Source organism: Aquila chrysaetos, chromosome 15 (assembly GCF_900496995.4).
Source record: "Aquila chrysaetos chrysaetos chromosome 15, bAquChr1.4, whole genome shotgun sequence".
In the NCBI taxonomy this organism is placed as follows: domain Eukaryota; kingdom Metazoa; phylum Chordata; class Aves; order Accipitriformes; family Accipitridae; genus Aquila; species Aquila chrysaetos.
Window position 1 is genome coordinate 21326372 of NC_044018.1, and position 20845 is coordinate 21347216.

General features: G+C 38.1%; 1 long non-coding RNA gene across 1 annotated transcript; it reads right to left on the bottom strand.

Annotated features, from left to right (window-relative positions):
- Positions 1 to 420: 420 nt before the first annotated feature.
- LOC115351172 lies at positions 421 to 13796 on the bottom strand. The gene is made up of 3 exons (XR_003926722.1): positions 13576 to 13796; positions 11062 to 11171; positions 421 to 508 (listed from the first exon to the last, which is right to left on the bottom strand). It is a non-coding gene; the product is annotated as an uncharacterized LOC115351172 (long non-coding RNA).
- Between the last annotated feature and the right edge of the window lie 7049 nt (positions 13797 to 20845).

Below are 20845 nucleotides of genomic sequence, written 5' to 3' on the forward strand. Positions count from 1 at the left end.
ATGATCCTCCCCTCTTCTTCTCTCTATCTTCTTCCCTTCCCTTCCCTTCCCTTCCCTTCCCTTCCCTTCCCTTCCCTTCCCTCCTCCGCTCACCTCCCTTTGCTTTCTTTCTCCTTGTCTTTCTATAAAGTCAGATATGAACAAGTGGTTAGCACAAATAATACCTACAAAATAATAGAGAATCAATGTAAACAAATTAGAAGGTACTTAGGTTAATTACATGTTTTCAGATTATTTTGTGGTACATAGGACAATCACAGAACCACCAGCAAGGGGGAGAATGGAGGAATTATTCAGCTTAGCCTTAGTTCCTGGAAATCAGTGTTAGTTAAACTACTTGTTAGCACCTGGAAAGCAACAAGGAAATCAATAATAGCTTACCTGGATGTGAAACATCATATATTTTCTAACAAATGAAATTCCATCTTGGCTTGTGAGACTCTCTCAACATCTGGGATTTCACAAAGAAAGTTCCAGAAGCTTCAATTCTTTTCTTTATTTTAATTATCTGGATGATAGAATACAGACTGTGTTCAATAAACTTGCAGGTAAAGTGAGAAGGAAATCAAAGAACACTAGAGAGCAAAGTTATCATAATAACTTGAAGAAAAAGAAGGCTTGAAAAAGAATAGAACGATAAAACTGTGACAAGTGTTATTAGTTAGGAATGACCAGTTGTACAGGTAAAGGACAGGGGGAAAACAGTTGTTGTAAGAGGTGTGTAAAAACAGATCTTGGTTTAACAGTGTCGCCATATCACATATTGTGGTGTGTAGTTGGAGAGTCAACATGTCAAAATATGTGCCATAACCTTTCAGCTCCGTTCAGGATCAGTGAGCTCGAGCTCACCTGCAGTGCTGTTCTTAGGCATGAGCTGCAAGAAGGTATGGCACAAGCAGAGCCCAGAAGTGAACGATGCTCATAATCAGGTTCTTGAAACATAATCTGTGAGAAAAGACTGAAAGAAGAATTCTTTAAAGGGAAGGATGTTGAGTCAGTATATAATAATGTACAAGTATTTAAAAAGCTGTCAGAAATAGCTTTTCTTCATATCCAGATTGGATAAAAAAAAAGAATAATCTTAACTGCAGAAAGAAAGATTCAAGTTAAGCATTAGGAAATGCTTTCAAAAGAAAAGAATAACTAAGCTCTGGATAAGATTATCTAAGATCATAGTGAATTTCATTAGAGGTTGGAGGAAAGGTTTGTATGACCAGAGAATGTCTGTTTTATCAACTGTATTAGGCACTTCAATAAACAACTATTACATTTCTCAGAACAATAGCCTACACTTATGTCTTTGTATCACTCCGAGTGAGTTTTCATTTTCCCTCATTTGGAAAATGTTGCCTTCTTATTAGTGGAGCTGCTGTGATGTTGATTTCCTAAACATAGGAGAAATACAGGAATTTTCACTGATTGGGCTAAAATCTGAGTTTATTTCAACCTTAGGTAACTAAAGAAAACAAGTTTACGGAATGCCCCTGTAGCCCTGGAGTAACACAGTGATGAATCCGGTCCTAAATACACCCCAAATAAGTCAAGTATAATTTGTCAAATACTTTACTGAATTGTTGCTCATAAATTTATTTTTTTATTTTTCTTTCATAACATGGTTCTTCTCTTCACTTATCCTTATGTAAATATTTCATTTTCCATCTGGTGAACAGCTAGGACATTGTGTTGTAACAAATGCTATGAATCCATTTAATGGTTCATAATAAATTTATCTTATTTTCAAGTTAACATTGCTGTACAGGATATGTAACAGTCTTTATTAACAATGTTTAATACTAATTTTAATATTTTGAACTTTAAAGATAAAGACGGTAGATATTAGGCAGATACAATGACAAATCAGGAAGTCCCTGCAACACTTCATATTTCTTTCTTAGTAGAACATATGCTTTAATGACAAAACCACTGGATTTTGTCTAATATTAATGCTAAGATATGTATAAAAATGTCAGTTTACATTTATTCTTATCAGGCTATAAAGTTTTCCTGCCTGAAGAAAATAAAAATTGTTTGTAAAAAATACTGGTTTTGGTTGGGATAGAGTTAATTTTCTTCCTAGGAGTAAGCAAGAGGCTGCATGGTGCTTAGTTGCCAGCTGGGCTTAAACCGCAATATTCACTGAAGTGAAAAAACAAGACCAAAACCATCAGAATGGACAAAATAAGTGTGAAGCTCTCAAATTTAATCTTTCTTTTTTTTCATGCACAACTTTTCTGGAAGACCTAAACCGTATATTACCAATGGGTTGGTACATGGAGCAATTATAAAATAAGATGAACTCAGGGTTCACCGTATCTAAAAGAATGTCAGATTATCTATGCTATTCTCTCTTTAACTCTAATAAATAACTGTTTAAATGATGCTTCACAGAGTCTGAGTGCCTTTCTTACTGGGTTGGTCATAGACCAGCACGTCCTGCTGCAAACAAATCTCTCTCTACCGTTTTCCACTATGTGAAGGGAGATTATACAGCAAATAGAACCAGACTCTTCGTAGAGGTGCAGGGTGAAAGGACATGGTGTGCTGGTCACAACTTGCAACAAAGGGTCATAACTTGCAGCAAGGGAAATTGTAGCTGGGCACGAGGAGGCAGCTCTTCACCATGAGAGTGGGGGAGCCCTGGCGCAGGTTGCTCAGAGAAACTTTGGGATATTCACCCCTGGATACTTCCAATACTCAACTAGATGAGCCCCATGGCAAACCGATCTAGTTTTGAAGTTAACCTTGCTTTGAAATGACCTGCAGAATCCCTCCCAGCTGAATGCTTCCTATGATTTTATGCACTCTTTTCCATCTGGGGCAATACAATTCGGTTTTAACAAGCCAAGAAGTTGTGTTAACTCATTAAAAAGATTTATATTTCTCTTTCAGTAGAACAACCAAGCTTTCTATGTTCACTATTTGTATTACTATTGGTACTGGTGTATTTCTTCTTGCTATACCCAACTGTGTGAACAAGTATCTAGAAATAACTCGTGCTTTCATTCTGAGAGTGAAAATCTGCACAGCCAGATACCACAATATCTACACGGTTTTAAAAACAAACAAGCAAACAAAAGGCTGTCTGGAGTTCTAACAAATTTGTCTTCATTTTTACAAGACCTCCTTATGGTGTGGAGTGGTAGAAGATTTTAAGCTAAAAAGAAGATTGTGGGAAGATATATAGGTGTTGTTTTCAAATACAGTAGCAAAAGAAATTCTGAAAGAAATTATATACAGGTATTCTGTATTTAATAACAGCAATGTATCAGAAACTCTAGAATGCAAAGGGTTGCTTGGGTCAATTAGTCCAGTCTCCTGTTATTTTAAGCAATGCATTGGATAACATGGCATAATGCTTCCAGTCTCTGTCCCAAAACTGTTTTGGTTTTGGTTTTGTTTCAGTTTAATTACCTGTCCTCACAACTCCCACTGAAAGATTTCTTGGACTGCAAAATACATTTCAGCTGCAGATGAGTTAAAATATGATACTGATCTTAATCTCTTCTTGATGTTACTCTATGAAAGTCGATGAAGGGATGAATATCTCCATCTCTTCACTTATTACAGACTAAGGGACAAACTGTGAGCATTTTATGAGGCTGCTCTGCAAGGCAGTGGGTAGAACTCATGGAATCTTATATCAATATTATAATTACAATACTAGAGCACCACAGAAACAGCAGGTTAAAATTTGACTTAAAATTTGGTGCAAAGCTATTACAGGGAGGAACTTGCCATTGCGATCAAGGTCTGTATTACTGAGCACATAACCTGCAGCATTATGTAGTACTCAGATTAGCCTCTGCACAACAGACTTTATGCTCTGATACGCTACATTGTTGAGATGTTAAATAATAAAGAAAAAGGCTGTATCATTTTATTCTCAAGCATGTGGTACATAAAACATTTATATATTCTAATCCCCCAAAGTCTACATACTGACCAGCTTTCTTGGTCCAGTTAAAGTATAGATGAAAAAGATGGTCTCTAACTGTGAGAATTTCCAGTGTAAGCAGAAAATATATGCCTGGTGTGATGGAAAAGAGCAGCAGGAATAAGATTCAGTAACTAAGATGCCTGTATTTATATTTCTATGTATACATGCCTACAAATACATCATGTATATTGGGACTCATCCAGGACTCAGTAACTTAAACAAAAGCTTCTGGTGTACTATCTGGTTCATTTTATTAGTGGAGTATTTTCCCTAGGGCTCTGATTGCTGTTGTAGAATGGCATGGATCTCCTGTAAATCATATGTCATACCTACAGCCCCATACACATGTCCTAAATATCCTGAAATGGCACAAAACACCAGTGTTTAAACAACTGATTCCTGATTAAAATTACTATTTTAGAATCAGATATATTTCTTTCTAGGTTCTATTGACTTTATTGATGAACATCATATCGAGTTGTCCTAATTTCATGTGAGACGCCATAGGGCTTTCAAGACAGCTGCATAGGTCTATCAGACATGGCATAGGGTCTATGGGTTTCCTGTGTGATGCTGGAGCAACACCTGGAAGCCAGACACCACACCTGAAATGACACTGGATCCCTGTGGTCAGACCACTCTAGCCCTCCTCAGATGCCCATTGACAATAATGGGGGAAAAATGTCTACTACTGGCACACATATGGACACTTACACACAACTGTCTAATCTTGAGCTGATTCTTCCCCTGGGTGCTTGATTCAGTTGCCTGATCATAAGCTTCTTGTGCTATCTGAGGAGCCCTAGCATAAAAGACATTAGAGTAAAATAGAATAGAATAGAATAGTTCGGTTGGAAGGGACCTACAACAATCATCCAATCCAACTGCCTGACCTTTTCAAGGCTGACCAAAAGTTACGACTTATTACTAAGGGCATTGTCCAAATTTCTCTTAAACACTGACAGGAATAGGGCACTGACCACCTCTCTAGGAAGTCTGTTCCAGTGTTTGACCACCTTCTCTGTAAAGAAAATGCTTCCTAATGTCATCTGAACCTCCCCTGATGCAGCTTTGGACAATTCCCACGTGTCCTGTCAGTGGATATGAGGGAGAAAATGTCAGCACCTTCCTCTGCACTTCCCCTCCTCAGGAAGCCGTAGAGAGCAATGAGGTCACCCCTCAGCCTCCTTTTCTCCAAACTAGACAAGCCCAAAGTCATTAGCTGCTCTTCATTGGACATTCCTTCCAGCCCTTTCACCAGCTTTGTTCCCCTCCTCTGGACACATTTGGGTACCTTCACATCCTTCTTAAATTGTGGGGCCCAGAACTGCACACAGTACTCAAGGTGAGGCCGCACCAACACTGAATACAGTGGGATAATCCCCTCTTTTGACCAGTTGGTTATGCTGTGTTTGAAGCCCCCCAGGATGGGGTTTGCCCTCTTGGCTGCCAGGGCACACTGCTGACTCATACTGAGCCTGCTGTCAACCAGCACCCCCAGATCCCTTTCCGCAGGGCTGCTCTCCAGCCACTCCTCTCCCCATTCATACTTGTGCCTGGTGTTACTCTGTCCCAGGTGCAGAATTTGGCACTTGGACTTGTTAAATTTCATGCTATTGATGATTGCCCAATGCTCCAATCTATCTAGATCCCTCTGCAAGGCATCTTGTCCCTCAAGAGAGTCAACTACCTCCCAGTTTGGTATCATCAGCAAACTTACTAAGGGAGCTTTCAACTCCTATATGCAGCACTTCTGGGTCATTTGCTGTTGCTAGAAAACATTTGCTGTTGCAGACTTCAGCAATGCAGATAGGATATTGGCATGAAAGGAGTGGGGTTTTAACAACATTGTCTTGTTAGCAAGGTAGGGTGCCAGTTTTTCACAAAACTTTTTTCTGTATCCTGGTGAAGACGATAGACCGTGTATGTTTAGTACAGTTTAGTATGCGGTAGGCTAACCTTGGCCAGCAGCTAAGCACCACACAGCTGCTCACTGAGGGAAAACCCTCATCCCAGTGGGACAGGGGAGACAATAGGAAAAACAAAAGCAAAAAAACCCCTTGTGGGTCAAGATAAAGAAAATGTAATAAGCAAAGGAAGAAGAAAGAAAAGAAACACCCAAGTGACGCAACGACAATCATGTACCACCTCCCCCACGTAGGCTGATGCCAATCCAGTCTCCCAGGAATGGCTACCTTCCCCCCAAAAACTGCTTCCCTCACTTTTTATTGCTAGGCATGATGTTATATGGCATGGAATATCCCTTTGGTCAGCTCAGGTCAGCTGTCCTGCTTGTCACCCCTCCCCAGTTCTGTGTACCTCCCAGCATACTCACTACAGCAGCAAAGTGGGAAAAAGATAAAACCTTGGCACTGTAAGTACCACTCAGCAACAGTTAAAATGCTGGTGTGTTACCAACACTGTTTAATCACAAATCAAAACCACAGCACCATATGGGCTGCTATGGAGAAAAGTAACTCCCAGGTATTTACTAGGTAAGGTGGTTTACCAGTTTGGATAGCTCCTTTAAGTGCTATTAGATTAGCTTTAACAATGTCAATTTTTATTGGCCTATGGTATAGCTTCATTTTGAAACCTGGAGGGTATTATGGAGGGATTCAATTCTGTCTTAAGACGTTTAAATGTGTGTGTCTAAAGGTGACTAGATATCAAACTCTCCTTAGTCAGTGTAAAACCTGAGACATTCTGCTCACTCATCAGTGGTGTCTTAGGTGGGATATAGTTGCATGAAATTAGCCAAGAGAAACTGAATACAACTCAGTTGGGTTCAAAGATGTGACATGGATGTCAGCGAGACCTGAAGACTTCTGGAAGCTGTAGTGGGAGGCCAGTGTGGACACTCTGAAGCACCTAAAATGACATTTGGGCTCAGTTCAGTAGGGTTAATAAGTATACAGTGCTGTGTGATATACTCAGGGTTACCTGAGACACCCCCCGAGACTTGGGGGTTTCACACAAGACTTCCAAGGGACCCTCACCCTTCTGGAGAGGCAGCTGGAAGCCAGCCAGGATGCCCTAAGGCACCTAAGACAGCATTATTGTCTTTGGCATTTGTATCTAAACTACACTTTATTTTGACCTCTGCACCTTGAATCCATCTGAGACTTCATCTTTTCATGGGTGACAAATGAAGAATGATGTGTGATGAATAAGTCTTTGTGATAACCTCACAGTTTCCTCCTTCTCTATATTGTCTCAGAAAAAAGATTAAATAATCACTTTTTTTTTTAAATTTTATTTTCTGTTTTAACAAAACTTGTCTTATGTCACTGCTGGAAATGAGGACTTGTTTTCTGGAGTGGAGTCAATATGGCCTTTTTGCCAAGACCTGTAATTTAGGCGTTGATTGAACTTCTTAGTTCTTTGAGGATTAAAAGCCTGGGAAAGCTTAGATCAGTAAACAGTAGTGAGAAGATAAAACTGCTGTTCAGTTAAAAATTCATACATTCGTTCAGTGTTCACTGTTTGAAACCTCTATATAGTCCTATAATCAAAGTGAAGTTGCTTTATGTAGATACCTGCAGGAATAATACCATCCAAGATCTGATCCTCAGTGAAAAAGCATAATAAGCTCATTTCTGAGTATTGGCCAAGCCGCAGTAATTGATATCCGAGATGCTTCCAAATCAGGATTATAATTTCATACATTGTGCAAGACACCACCAAATCTTCATCTTTCCCCAGTGCTAAGCTAAACACTCATACTACCAGATTTATTTGAAAAATGGAAGATAGTTTTACATATAATCCTGGTGCTTAGGCAATTTTTTAACAACACATTTCTACCTACAGTAAAGGGAATATTAAGGCTAGAAAAGACAGCCTAGAAATTGAAGATTTTGCTTTGTTGTTTTTTTTTTTAAGAGGGATTGAAGAGTCAGCCACATCTCACCTCCAGAGCCTCCGTCCATGAAATAGATCTAAGTAAGATTTCTGTGACTTACTAAGCAATGATGAGCAGTTTGGGAACTTATGCAAATGACACTAATCACTGCAGTAGTGCTGCAGTAGGTAAGTAATATGAGCTATGTAATGACTGTGTTTGTAAGCCTCTAGCTCCCAAAAGCTTCTGGCTAATTCTTGAAGTCAAATTAATTATTAATTTTAAAAAAATTATATATATATATAAAAAAAAAATTAAACCTCAGGCTATGATCTGACCTTGAAAACCAGAATTAAACTACGAATCCAAAGTTCATTATACTTTATAATTTCTTTATTTAGAAGGTATTTGCATTTCTTGTGATACTAGTCTATTTTTCATAGCTCCTGACCATGACTTCTGATAATAGTCTGCAATATTCTTGCGCTACAGACATTTAGTAAGAAAGCCCTATTTGACTTATACTGCAGAAGAATATTTTTGACTGTGTAGTTTGCAATTGTCTTGAATTATCCTACCTGCAAGATTAATCCAGGGTGGAAACAAATCTCAAAAAATCTGATAAGTGAATTATAATTTCTCAGTCCATTGGCTTAATAATTCTGTAGTTTGACTTGTATCTGTTGTGTTCATTTTAATATGAGCTTCGTGATGAAATTCAGGAGGAACAAGGAAAATGCTTGCATGCACATAGGCAAAGTAAGTCTGTTTAGCACTGTTGACACGCAGCAATGAAATGTGACTAACTTTCCTGGCCGAAAAGCACAGTATTTATGTATGTACATACATACGTACGTACGTACGTATCTGTCTATTTCTATTAGGAGAAAAGTGCATGTGGGTATCTGGGGAAACCCAGCCTTTTTGTCATTTTTGTTTACTCTTTAGTTTATTACAAAATATTTGAAATTGTGTATCATTACAAATCTACCTTAGAGTCTACTGCTGACAGTCTCTGTCAGAAACCAGCATGTTAGAAAAAATTTATAGGCACATGAGTTACTTATTTCTTACTTAAAATTTCACAGAAGTATATTAGTCATGGTGAGACCTTTATCTAGAGGAAATTCTTGGAAAAGCCAAGCGGTGAGGAAGAAAAGCACAGGAAGACACAGAGAAGGCAGGAAGGAAAACACGTGAAGGGAAGTAACAGCGACTTATATCAGGAAGCAAATCACTTTTCGGCTTGTTTCAGAGCAGTGAGGTGAACATGGAAACCTACAGTGAAACAAGAAGTAACAGTTTCAGATCTTCACTCCAAAACCACCGGAAGAATAAGGGAGACAATTAGATTGACACAGCCCATAACCTGTTTTTTAAGGAAGTCATAGAGCAGTATGTTGTTCAGCAGCAAAGAGTCGAAACAAGGTTTTCAGTTTGTGTTAGAGGTTTTGCCTTAACTAGGAGACTCTCATCTGATATTTTTCTTTTGGAGGTGTTATACAGTTTGTATAAATATATGTAATTAAATTCTTGTATATTAAGGCAAAAACGTCATTTGTCATGAATCAGTATTCAATGACATCCTTTCTCTGGAACTATTACACACAATTTGGGGTCCTTATGCTCATGTCTTTCATGCGTTTCTGGAATCTATAAAATTTTCAATACTAGTGGCAATTACTGATTGTCAGCTATACTATTAGATATATCTCAGGCTACAACATTACATCAACAATTTCAGTCTTTGTATATTGCCCTGTAGTACAGTATGTTTACTCCCCATGAAGGTACTTCCATGCTGTAAGAAGCCCTTATAAAACTTTCTTGTTAAATTAAGCAGAGTGATTTTTAAGTTTCTTGTTAATCTTTAGTTAATAACAATATTAGATATTGGAATTATTAGATATTTTATTCAACCATTTAATTGGGGTTTTTTAAAACAATTTTTTAAGTAGTCCCACAAACTATATACAGTCTTCTAAAATACATCACAGTCTGTAAGTTTACCTGTACTGTTTCTTCCTGAATGCCTATCCTTCCTTTGTCTAAGTTGGTTACTTCGGGTTTTTTTCTGAAGAAACTAAATCTAAACCTAAACCTAAATGTTCCTTTGACAATAACTCCTAACAGACCATTATCTTTTAAGATCTGCCAGTGAACAATCTCTTAATTGCCTTAAGAAATTTTTTTATTGATATAATAGAGGGCAAATTTTTAAATCAGAACTAGTTTCAAAATGACAGGAAGAATCAAGTATGGGATGGTACTACCTACCACTGTCAATGATTAGAATATACTATTTTTTATACTATGAATAAGAAAGTTTTATTTAATATTAAAACACAGTCTATTTAAAACAATTTTATGCATGACAGTATTATCCAAAACCAGTTTTATAGTTCCCACATAAAGATAACTGCCACTTCTTTTACTAGTTCTAATGATAGACATATGCTAAAGTTATTTCAGGATACCCTGACTGAGAAAAAGACTGTCATTCACCAGTGTGGCAGAAAAATGTCTCCTTGCATCAAGAAAGAAAGACAGCAACAGGTTTATATGATTATTCCCCTAACGTTAGATTATTTTGTTTACCACTGCTTTTAAGCAATATTTTGTGTTATCTGAAACTTAAAAAGCAGTAATTTAATTTGGGTTTATACACAGAAAGAGAACTATTTCAAATGTTACCATCAGCAGTACCAAAAGCAAAAGACGTCGATCTCTTCTTTTTGTAAAAGAGTTAATGCTTTCTATTAGTCTGTTAGCTGTGATGATACAAACATTTAAAAGTTCTGGCATTAAATTGCACATAAGAAAGAAGTAGTATGTCTGTTAAATATTGCTGAAATGTATTACAGCTAACCATGGATTCTTTTAACAGCCTGTGGCCAAGCTAATATGGACATTGTTTTTTTCTTCAACACCTCTTGTGTTTCACTCAGATCTTAAAATAATAAGAGAGTTAATAAAATGTTGAAGTTTTAGATGAAGACAATCTTCCCTGAAAAGCAAATTTAAATCTTAGTAGTATATGTTTCACTGTTTACGAGAAACAGGTACTAAAATTATCTAAATTGGTTGTTTTGTCTCCGTAACTACTTCATCTATTATAACTGGATTTTAATGTTTTGATTTTTATTAGTAAAGCAGTTATCACCACTGAATTTTTGATAACACAGAAACACCAGTAGACAGCACACAGTGACAAGGATAACTGCTGTCTTTGAGTATAAATAATTGAGTAGTGTATGTGAGAAATGAATCTTTTACTTACCCTAGACGAAAAAATTGCATCTAAAAATAAAAAGAAGACTGGATGGATGTCTGTGGTAGTTAGCAATGTCCCCACACAGGTTGCAAATGCATTTCAGTTTATTCCTTCACCTGTATGCACAAATGTGATCTATGCTTAGGCTAATGTTAGCACTGGGATTGTTTTGAAAGCTACTTACCTGAGTGGTAGGTAAGTATAGAGAACAGAAACATCTCTGCATTATGCCTATTTAGTAGATTATCCTGCAGCAGTCCAACGCAATTTCTTTCTCAAAAGCTTTCAGATGTAGATAAGTTAAAAAAATGTTAACATGAAGTATACATATTAATACAGTAATAAACAGGGATTCTTAGTAATCCTTCTATTGTTTTGTTTTGTCTTTTCATTGTCTTTCATTTCTGGAATTCCAGCTAAGGGTGAGCTGTTCCTTGAATCAAAGCCCTGTATACTCCATGGAAAAACTCATGCTGGCAGCAAGAAGCTTTTGGCAGAGTCCTAAATTCTTTTCTTTTACCCTGGAAAAAAGCAGTCCTGAGCTCATCTTCATGATAAATTACCTAGATTGCTTGTCATTCAAAAAGAGAGGAAAAAACCAGAAGTGAAATACATTAAGACTGTTTTCAATGTATTTCAAACTCTCTACAGAAAATAAAAATCCCAAAGCACCCTGTGTTTTTTTTCCTTTCCACAATGGTCCAATAGGCTGCCGTGGTTATGTCAAGAGGCTAGAAATGCAAATGTTTTTCACCAGATGTTTTCCCCGAGCTGTAGAACCTTTATGTAGCAGAGTTGGAGCAATGGCAGAAGGTGCTGCTATATTATATCCTTTAGAGTTTGTCTCGGTACCATTTCCCCACATCCTGGATATACTTCCTTGCAAAGAGATCCTTGTCTGCAGAAGCAAGTACATGACTGTTATTCCCAAATACTCCTCGAGGCTCAGGAAGTGGAAAAAGCACAAAGAAAACTTGTTTTCTTTTTTTTGTGTGCAACTTCATGACCTGCAGTCATAACCCTACATATCTTAATATCAATTGCTGTAATTTTCCTTCTTATTATTCTTCTTCCCCTTTATCAGTGTTCATCTTTCTAACATGTTTCTTCCATATCTTCCTGCCTTACTAAATACAGACTCAGCCATCCAAATGGTATCAGGAGAATTCAGTTACGGTATACTAAAACTTGACTTGTACTTAGGTTTCTTATGATTAAACAAACAAAATTACTACTAAGACACAATACATACAAAGGAATGTTAAAATGGCAGTGTATTTATCAGACAAAGTTAACAAATTGGCCCAATAGCAAAACCTTTCATAATAAAATTTCAGTACTTCCAAACTTTATAGCACAAAGCAAACAAAAATGTGAATCATACTAATTACTAGCCACAGCATCAGGAGATATCACTATGGAGCCAGTTCTGTCTGCAAACACACATGTGGCTTCCACACTGTTTGAACTGTATAAATTATCTTCATTTCTATATGCAGCATGGGTTCAAAGTTAATTGCCTCTTACATTACCAAAGGCAAAGATAAGTACATATTATCTGGTGTGGCAAAGAAAGAAATTTTTAACAAAACAGGAAAAATACCTCTCATGTCTTATAATTCATATTTCCAAACAGAAAAAAAAATAATTTGTAAGCTCCACCACCATAAATAAACTAATTGGAAAGAACTCTTACAGAAGCTGATTTAAGGTTATCAGAAAAAATGATGGAAATAACCTAATACAAGGTAAAGATATTTTGTCTACTGACTTGCAAAATGCAGCTGTGGTTCCTAAAGTTTGTAGGCATTTTTCATCCTTACTGGGGAAATTATAAAATATATAGGTTTCACCATGTTCCAGAAGCATTTAACATCAGACTGAAATAAAAAATCCCCACGGAATGGACTGAGAAAAAAATAAGAAAGCAACAGAGAGAGAATGTTATAGCTATTAAAGGGTAAATTGGTTAACACTTTAAAATAACTTGATAATATTCTTTTTCAGTAGTTGATTTAAAGATTAACCAGCCTTCCAATTCCCTGTGCATCATAAACTGTGCAAAAGCCAAAGCAAAGAAACCATGAATGCATCCCACTCCTTTCTAAGTATAAAGTATGGTATATGAGTTATGAATGTGCATGAGAAAATATTTCAGAAAAAAATAGGTAACTTAATTGGCTGAAGCCCATAAAGCTGAAAAATAATGTGTGAAGCAGGTTGATGAAAATGAGAGAAGCTTCACTTGTATTTATTCAGTCAAGAATGCATATTTGTTGTGACTGCTCAAATACTATCTCTATGGACATATATCTGAGTTACATGCATAATTAATTTTGGCCCAATATATTTGTCTCTGTGTTTGTTACTGTCAAAAATTCCTTTACCAGTACAAAGAGCACTGGATCTCAGCTGAAATTTTACTCTGGTCTAAGTGGTGAGAGTTAGCCACAACCCATAGGAGCAAATGCTAATTTCACAATTTTCAGAGAATATAATGCAGCAGTACAGACTACTTACCTTATGGTTCCCCAAAACTGGTGCCTGCACTTCTTCCTTGCTGCTGTGGTTTTCAGTCATATCGGGCACTATTTTTGTTGGTGCAGCAAAGATTGAACTGGATATGTCCATCTAGGTATAACAGGCAGGTGATTAAAGACCATATCCAAAACAAAACCTTTCTCAACACCTATAGAGCAATTTATGATCAATACTAATTGCTTAAATAGCCAGTCTTCATTGTTGACAACATTGCATGACAGAGTACTTTAAGAGGACACTTAAACAATCAGATTAGGTTTATGAATCATCCTCTGAGACTCTAACGCCTAAAATCCTTTTTAGCTGGGTGTGACAGACCATGTCCTACCTGTATTGGGACAGATAGGGAACTAAAACATACTTACATATTTAGTCAGAGATAACCTGGGCCAGTAAGCATTAAGTAACATGTTCAGAAATGTTGCATTAATTTCTTATATTTTTAAAGTTTGAAATAATTCCCTCTAAAGTTCTCTCATTTTCTATTTCCCAGTCCACTATGATTTTTAGTAGAAGAGAACACCTGCAGTAGGGCAGTTCCAGGCATTCAGGGCGCTTGGCCATAGGTTCTGCATATGAGGATGAGAGATTTTTCTGCAGTGTCCCTATTAATCTACAGAGCTTAAAGCTGGGTGCTACTGCTACTGTCTTCATTCAGCTAGTTACATTAGAGGTTCAAATAACTTGTACTAAGAAATGTATAAATAAAGATAACATTGCTATAACTTCTTCTAATTTAGATATTTTTTGCTGGAGCAGCTAATCTTACGACTATTCTTGCTTAAATGAACAGAGATTTAAATAAAAACTATATATACATTTTCGTGAACTCTCAGGGACTCTAGGACTAAAAATACTCTAAGTATGGTGACTTTGGTACACTTCCAAAATATTTATTAAGTATTTAATCTGATTTAAAGCTGTTTGGCTTTTGCTAGCTAGTTCCTTTTTAATATTCAGGATTTCAGGGATGCTTGTTGTTTTGTTTCTGGATGCTTCCTTAGTAGTCATTTTGAATGTACGACCCTGAAAAAAGTGCTAGAACTAAATTAAACTATGCATTTTGTAAGATTTTTTAAAATGAAATTTTAAGTGCTTCAGTTTCTTAAAAATGTTATTCAAATTTTGCTGAAGACTCAATCATAGCAAATAAAAAATAGTTCTTCCATCTCCCCATCACTAGAAAATATAAAATAAGGAAGACACTACTGGAACTAAGATCAGAATCTTTCTGATTATAGGTGATTGTTAGAGTGCCAGAAAATTTCACCAAAGGTTATATTTTGCTGTAAAAAACATGAATTGTTTGAAAGGCCCTTTTGTTTTTTAAAAGGAAGAACTATCAACCTCTAATACTAAATGCCTCACAGTACATCTTAATGGCATATGAATTCTGATTAAGAAAGTTTACAAGGTATCCTCACACATGACACCACAAAAACAACAGGCAGGTAGCTGACATAAACTGCAGAATACTCTTTCTTCAAAGTGGGTTTTCACCTATTTTTTGACATGAGGCTAACATGCCTTTTAGAATAATAATCACCTAAGTTTTCTGAAGTCTTCTAAAACCTGAGTTTCTGTGGAAAGTGTAGGTTGTTCTTCTATGCATTGCAGTATGTTTCATTTATAGTGCTATTGAATTAGCTATTCTACTACCTAAATCCCTGTTAGGTACAAGTTCACATTATCCAGAAATCTCAACAACCCATTGTCACCCACTTTTCGCAGATTTTTTATTAAATGCATGTATTTTAGCCATTAATGTTTCCTTTGAGAATCTCAAATTAGCTGGCAGAAGAGGGACAACATCTCCATAATATTGCCACCTGACAATTCAGTCTCTGAAATAAATAAACAGAAAAGATGTAGACAGTCAAAAGAGTATAATAGTATCGAACCTGTAGAGGTGGGAATGGCTGTGAGTAAAGTGACTTTCTCTATATAATAGTCATGTTCTAAATTTGGTACTGTGAGTGGGAGAAAGCTACTGATGACTCTTACCATCCTTGAAAATGTAGGATTATATACTGCATGCACTTGTGTCACTGAAGCCTATTTGTTGAGGATTTATCATAAATCTGAAAGAAAAAAAGCCCTGCAGTGATTGCAAAAGCTAGTACATCTGGAAAGGCAAGGCAAGGGAAGGAAAGGAAGGGTGAGAGAAAGGAGATAATGTAACATCTCCATTCTTCAGCTTCACTTTCTGGTTTTAACATAGAGAATTATGTTCTTCAATTCCAATACACACTGAAGTGCCCACTTTACAATTAACAACTGCCAAACCATTCCCCTGACAAATACAAATTACTCTGCACAAACACTCTATAAAGTTGAAAAAGTCACATGGAGGGGGTGAAGGAAAAAGAAAGACAAAAAAGAAATAAAGCTGTGAGAGGTTTTCTAGGCAGCATTTTTTCTTAAGATCTCTGAACTTTTAAAGCCACCTTGTGAACAGTGGTAGCTGTAAGAGGCAGTTCCCTCAGTGTGACAAACAGCTGTAGGCTATAGGGATTTATACTTTTTTTGGCCTTTCTTTTTTGGCCCTACATGAGAGATAATTGTTTATTTACCCCATAGCAACCAGGAAAAAAAAGGGAGATTAAGAACAAGCTACTTGCCTAAAGCAAAGCACCTTCTACTTTTTAGGTTGCTTGACTTACTTGTTCAGGTACGTGACTCATGGTGTTTTAGAAGAACCTTGCAGTAAAATGGGCTATGGCATTGATTTGCCAGTAACATCCTTTTTTGCCTCCACCTCCTCCTCCTCCTTCTCCTGCAGAACATGTAGACACTGCGTTCTCCCGTTCTGGGTGAGAGCATGTGTCTCGACAGCCAATACTTGTGAATCCCCAACTACATAAGAAGGAAATACCTACTGAAGTGAATTCATTCCTACATAGGGTAAGATGTATTCTCTGTCATGTTAGTTATTACTTCATCTGAGCCTAATAATGTTCTCAGGTTGATATGTTACTCATTACCAAGACACTAGCTTTTAACCAGGAGAGTATTTAAGAATGTACTATTAATACCAGTGAGGCATTAGGTGAACTAATTAATCATTCAAATTCTCATTTATTGGCTTAATTAATGGCTTCCTTCTGAACACTTTGAATACAGTCCAAATGTTACAAATATAGGTGTGCTGATGGAGTAAATTGCAATGATGAAGACCAGTCCATTTATAGTTGCTCTCACTACCACAGTATCTAGCCACTGAGCAGTCTGACACGTCTGCAGTCACCAGGAGAGTGGCATTAATCTGCTTTCTCCTCTCCCCTGTCACAGCCCTGGTGCTGCTGTTCCCCACCAGCTGGTAATGGCACGGTTGCTGGGGGAGCAAGAGATAGCAGCTAACAAAGGAGTCGTGGGTCCCTCGCTATGGTGGTGGCAGGTCAGGACAGTATCTGTAACCTTGATGGGGCCTCTGTGCCAGATGTGTCCCTGGTGCTCCAGGTAGCTCTGCTGCAGACATCTGGTCCTAGAAAGTGGCTGCTTTCACTAATCTGTGTCTTGGGTGATGGAAAACTAATGGCCACTACCTATTACATGGACAGAAGGCCACATCCACCCTCAGTTTGAGGTAATTATCGTCCTGAAGCCATTGTGAGGTCAGAAATTACTACTAGTCTATCACACGTGAAAACTAAGCAACTTACTGAAGGTGACTTAAGTCACTCTAGCAGACTAGGGACTCTAGCCAGGGGCTGTACTGCCGAAGGGCACAAAGACCCAAGGAGGTCAACAGAGCAGCGTGCCTTGAGTCTACTCTATGTAAAGCTTAGTACCCTCTAAAGTGCCTTGAGAACGTACATAACATACAGCTCTTGGCTTGGGTCTCCTTTGAGCCGTATATGGTACACCAATGGTGTTATAATTATGTGATAGGAAGAGGGTCAGTTCGAAGCTTTCAGAAAAGGCACAATTTTTATCCAAGTGGTGAGAGTGGAATTTTTGTATGAAAAAACCCCAACCTGTTCTTTGCCCTGCAAATGGCATGAGGGAGGACACATTGGAGTGCCCTGTTGGGATGGCAGAGAGAGCTAGGCACGGCAAAGCGGCACCCATACTTTTTGTTGGGAACTGTTCCTGGAACAAACTTTCTCCAGAATCAGACCTTGGCTTGTCTCAGAGGGAAAAAGCTGCTTCACTCCAAAACAGACTCAGGGCAAAACAACAGGCACAAAAATAGAAGGACTGTAAATCATGGAATTTCACATGTGGACACAAGTACAATGATAAGTGTATTGACAAAAAACATTAATAAAAGGAGAGGCAAAGTATTTTTGCCTGATTTAAGAATGCAATAAAACTGTTTAAGTCAGAAGTAATCAGGATTAACAACCGAGTTCATAAATTGAGGTAGGATATAGGATTGTGTGCATGTATCTAAATGTTGGCTCATATTTCCTTGCATCAAAGTCATGAAAACAGACACCAACAGGCTTGAAACTCTACTAAGGTAAACATTGATGAGGGCCAGATCTGATTATGAATGTTTAAAGTATAATTTAAATTGTTCTGCTGTGACAATAGGAAATTGTCCACAGGACTATAGGACCATTCAAGACCAACTGGAGTAAAACCTTCTGAAATGCATAGAGTGTCAATACTGGGCTCTTGGCACCAACTGTATCACTCTCAAATATATTCCTATTGTGGTGTATCTCTCGTCAATGTAGAGAACATTGGACATAGCTTGCCTGCTCATTGAGGTTGCAGCAGAAAAGTAGTAGTCTTGATTCTTCTTTTGAAAAAGAATTTTATCCCTTGAAATCAGTCAAACCAGGCTGGGGTGAAATTGGGATAATAGAGGAGCAAACCAGATTCAAGATTAAAAAAAAGATAAAAAAGACTTTCATATTTTGTAATAGTTACGTTTCAGATGAAAAATTTCTCAACTATGCCTTTGTGTGTGATCAAACCATTATTATCATATATAAGGGGAATATATTTAAAAGCAAACAGATATAAAGTCTGAATTATTAACTATTTCTGTGAATCATAAATTATTTTAGTCACTAGTAAGCAATCATTTTCTATTTCAAAATAATTTGTTAACAACCTCATAAAACTATCATTGCAAATGCTGGATAAATAAATGCCCAGAAGGAGGATCTGGGGAACTACAGGCCGGTCAGTCTGACCTTGGTGCCAGGGAATGTTATGGACCAGATCATCCTGAGTGCCATTACATGGCATGTACAGGACAGCCAGGTGATCAGGCCGAGTCAGCATGGGTTTATGAAAGGCAGGTCCTGCTTGACCAACCTGATCTCCTTCTGTGACAAGGTGACCCGCTTAGTGGGTGAGGGAAAGGCTGTGGATGTTGTTTACCTAGACTTTAGTAAAGCCTTTGACACCAATTCCCCCAGCATTCTCCTGGAGAAACTGGCTGCTCATGGCTTGGACGGGCGTACTCTTTGCTGGGTAAAAAACTGACTGGATGGCCAAGCCCAAAGAGTGGTTGTGAATGGAGTTAAATCCAGTTGGCAGCCAGTCACAAGTGGTGTTTCCCAAGGTTCAGTATTGGGACCAGTTCTGTTCAATATCTTCATCAATGATCTGGATGAAGGGATCGAGTGCACCCTCAGTAAGTTTGCAGATGACACCAAGTTGGGAGGGAGGGTTGATCTGCTCAAGGGTAGGAAGGCTCTACAGAGGGATCTGGACTGATGGGCCAAGGCCAATTGTACGAGGTTCAACAAGGCCAAGTGCCGGGTCCTGCACTTGGGTCACAGCAACCCCATGCAGCGCTACAGGCTTGGGGAAGAGTGGCTGGAAAGCTGCCCGGCGGAAAATGACCTGGGTGTATTGGTCAACCGCCAGCTGAATATGAGCCAGCGGTGTGCCCAGGTGGCCAAGAAGGCCAACGGCATCCTGGCCTGTATCAGAAATAGTGTGGCCAGCAGGAGCAGGGAGGTGATTTGTAGTGTGGCCAGCAGGAGCAGGGAGGTGATTGTTCCCCTGTACTCGGCACTGGCGAGGCCGCACCTCGAGTCCTGTGTTCAGTTTTGGGCCCCTCACTGCAGGAAAGACATGGCGGGGCTGGAGCGTGTCCAGAGAAGGGCAACGAAGCTGGTGAGGGGCCTGGAGCACAAGTCTTATGAGGAGCGGCTGAGGGAACTGGGGCTGTTTAGCCTGGAGAAAAGGAGGCTGAGGGGAGACCTTATCGCTCTCTACAACTACCTGAAAGGAGGTTGTAGTGAGGTGGGGGTTGGTCTCTTCTCCCAAGTAACAAGTGATAGGATGAGAGGAAATGCCCTCAAGTTCCACCAGGGGAGGTTTAGATTGTATATTAAGAAAAATTTCTTCACCAAAAGAATTATCAAGCACTGGAACAGGCTGCCCGGGGAAGTGGTTGAGTCACCATCCCTGGAGATATTTAAGAGATGTGTAGATGTGGTACTTCAGTACATGGTTTAGTGGTGGACTTGGCAGTGTTAGGTTAATGGTTGGACTTGATGATCTTAAAGGTCTTTTCCAACCTAAACAATTCTATGATTCTATGATAAGGTAGTAAATATATTTTTAACATAAATTATTTTTGTGATATTCTTTATTTTTAACATGGCAAATGAAAAAAAATCATATCAGGTAATACTTGAATATGCCTAAAACAGTGAATTATATATTCTGTTGGAAAGTTGAAAACATCAACCCAGTGAGGGTTGAGATGGAAAAACCATAGAATTATACAATCCCATTACAGAATGGATTTGGGCCGTGGCAGTATATTTTCCTAACTTTCCTGTGTCATAGAAGAATAAAATCATGTCACCTGTTACACCTCATTGGTATCTGATGCATCTTGTAAACATCCATAGCCTGCAAGGAAGCAACCAGCAGTGTTTGACTTCAACAGCTTTCCACAGCTTCCTGGCTTCCATTAGACCCATTAGCTTTTCTTTCATTGCAGAACTCATTATCTGACTTATCCTATTCTTACAATTCTTTTGCCATAAAAAAGTGATTCCAGTTAGGACTATTCAGGAATTGATCTTCAGAGAAGATTATGGGAAGGAAGAAATAGTTTACTAGAAAAAGAATTATTTAGTAGAAATAGTAAATGAAATTTATCTTCGCCTACACATCACAAAAGAATTCACATTTCACAGATGGTTCGAAGGAGCTGTAAAAAAGCTAAAATACAAGGGATGCATTTTACTTCGAATGTCTAAATATTTAGGAAATGTTCTACTAGCTTGGTGCTTTTTCTCTCTGGCCCGTGAACAGTCAGTCATTT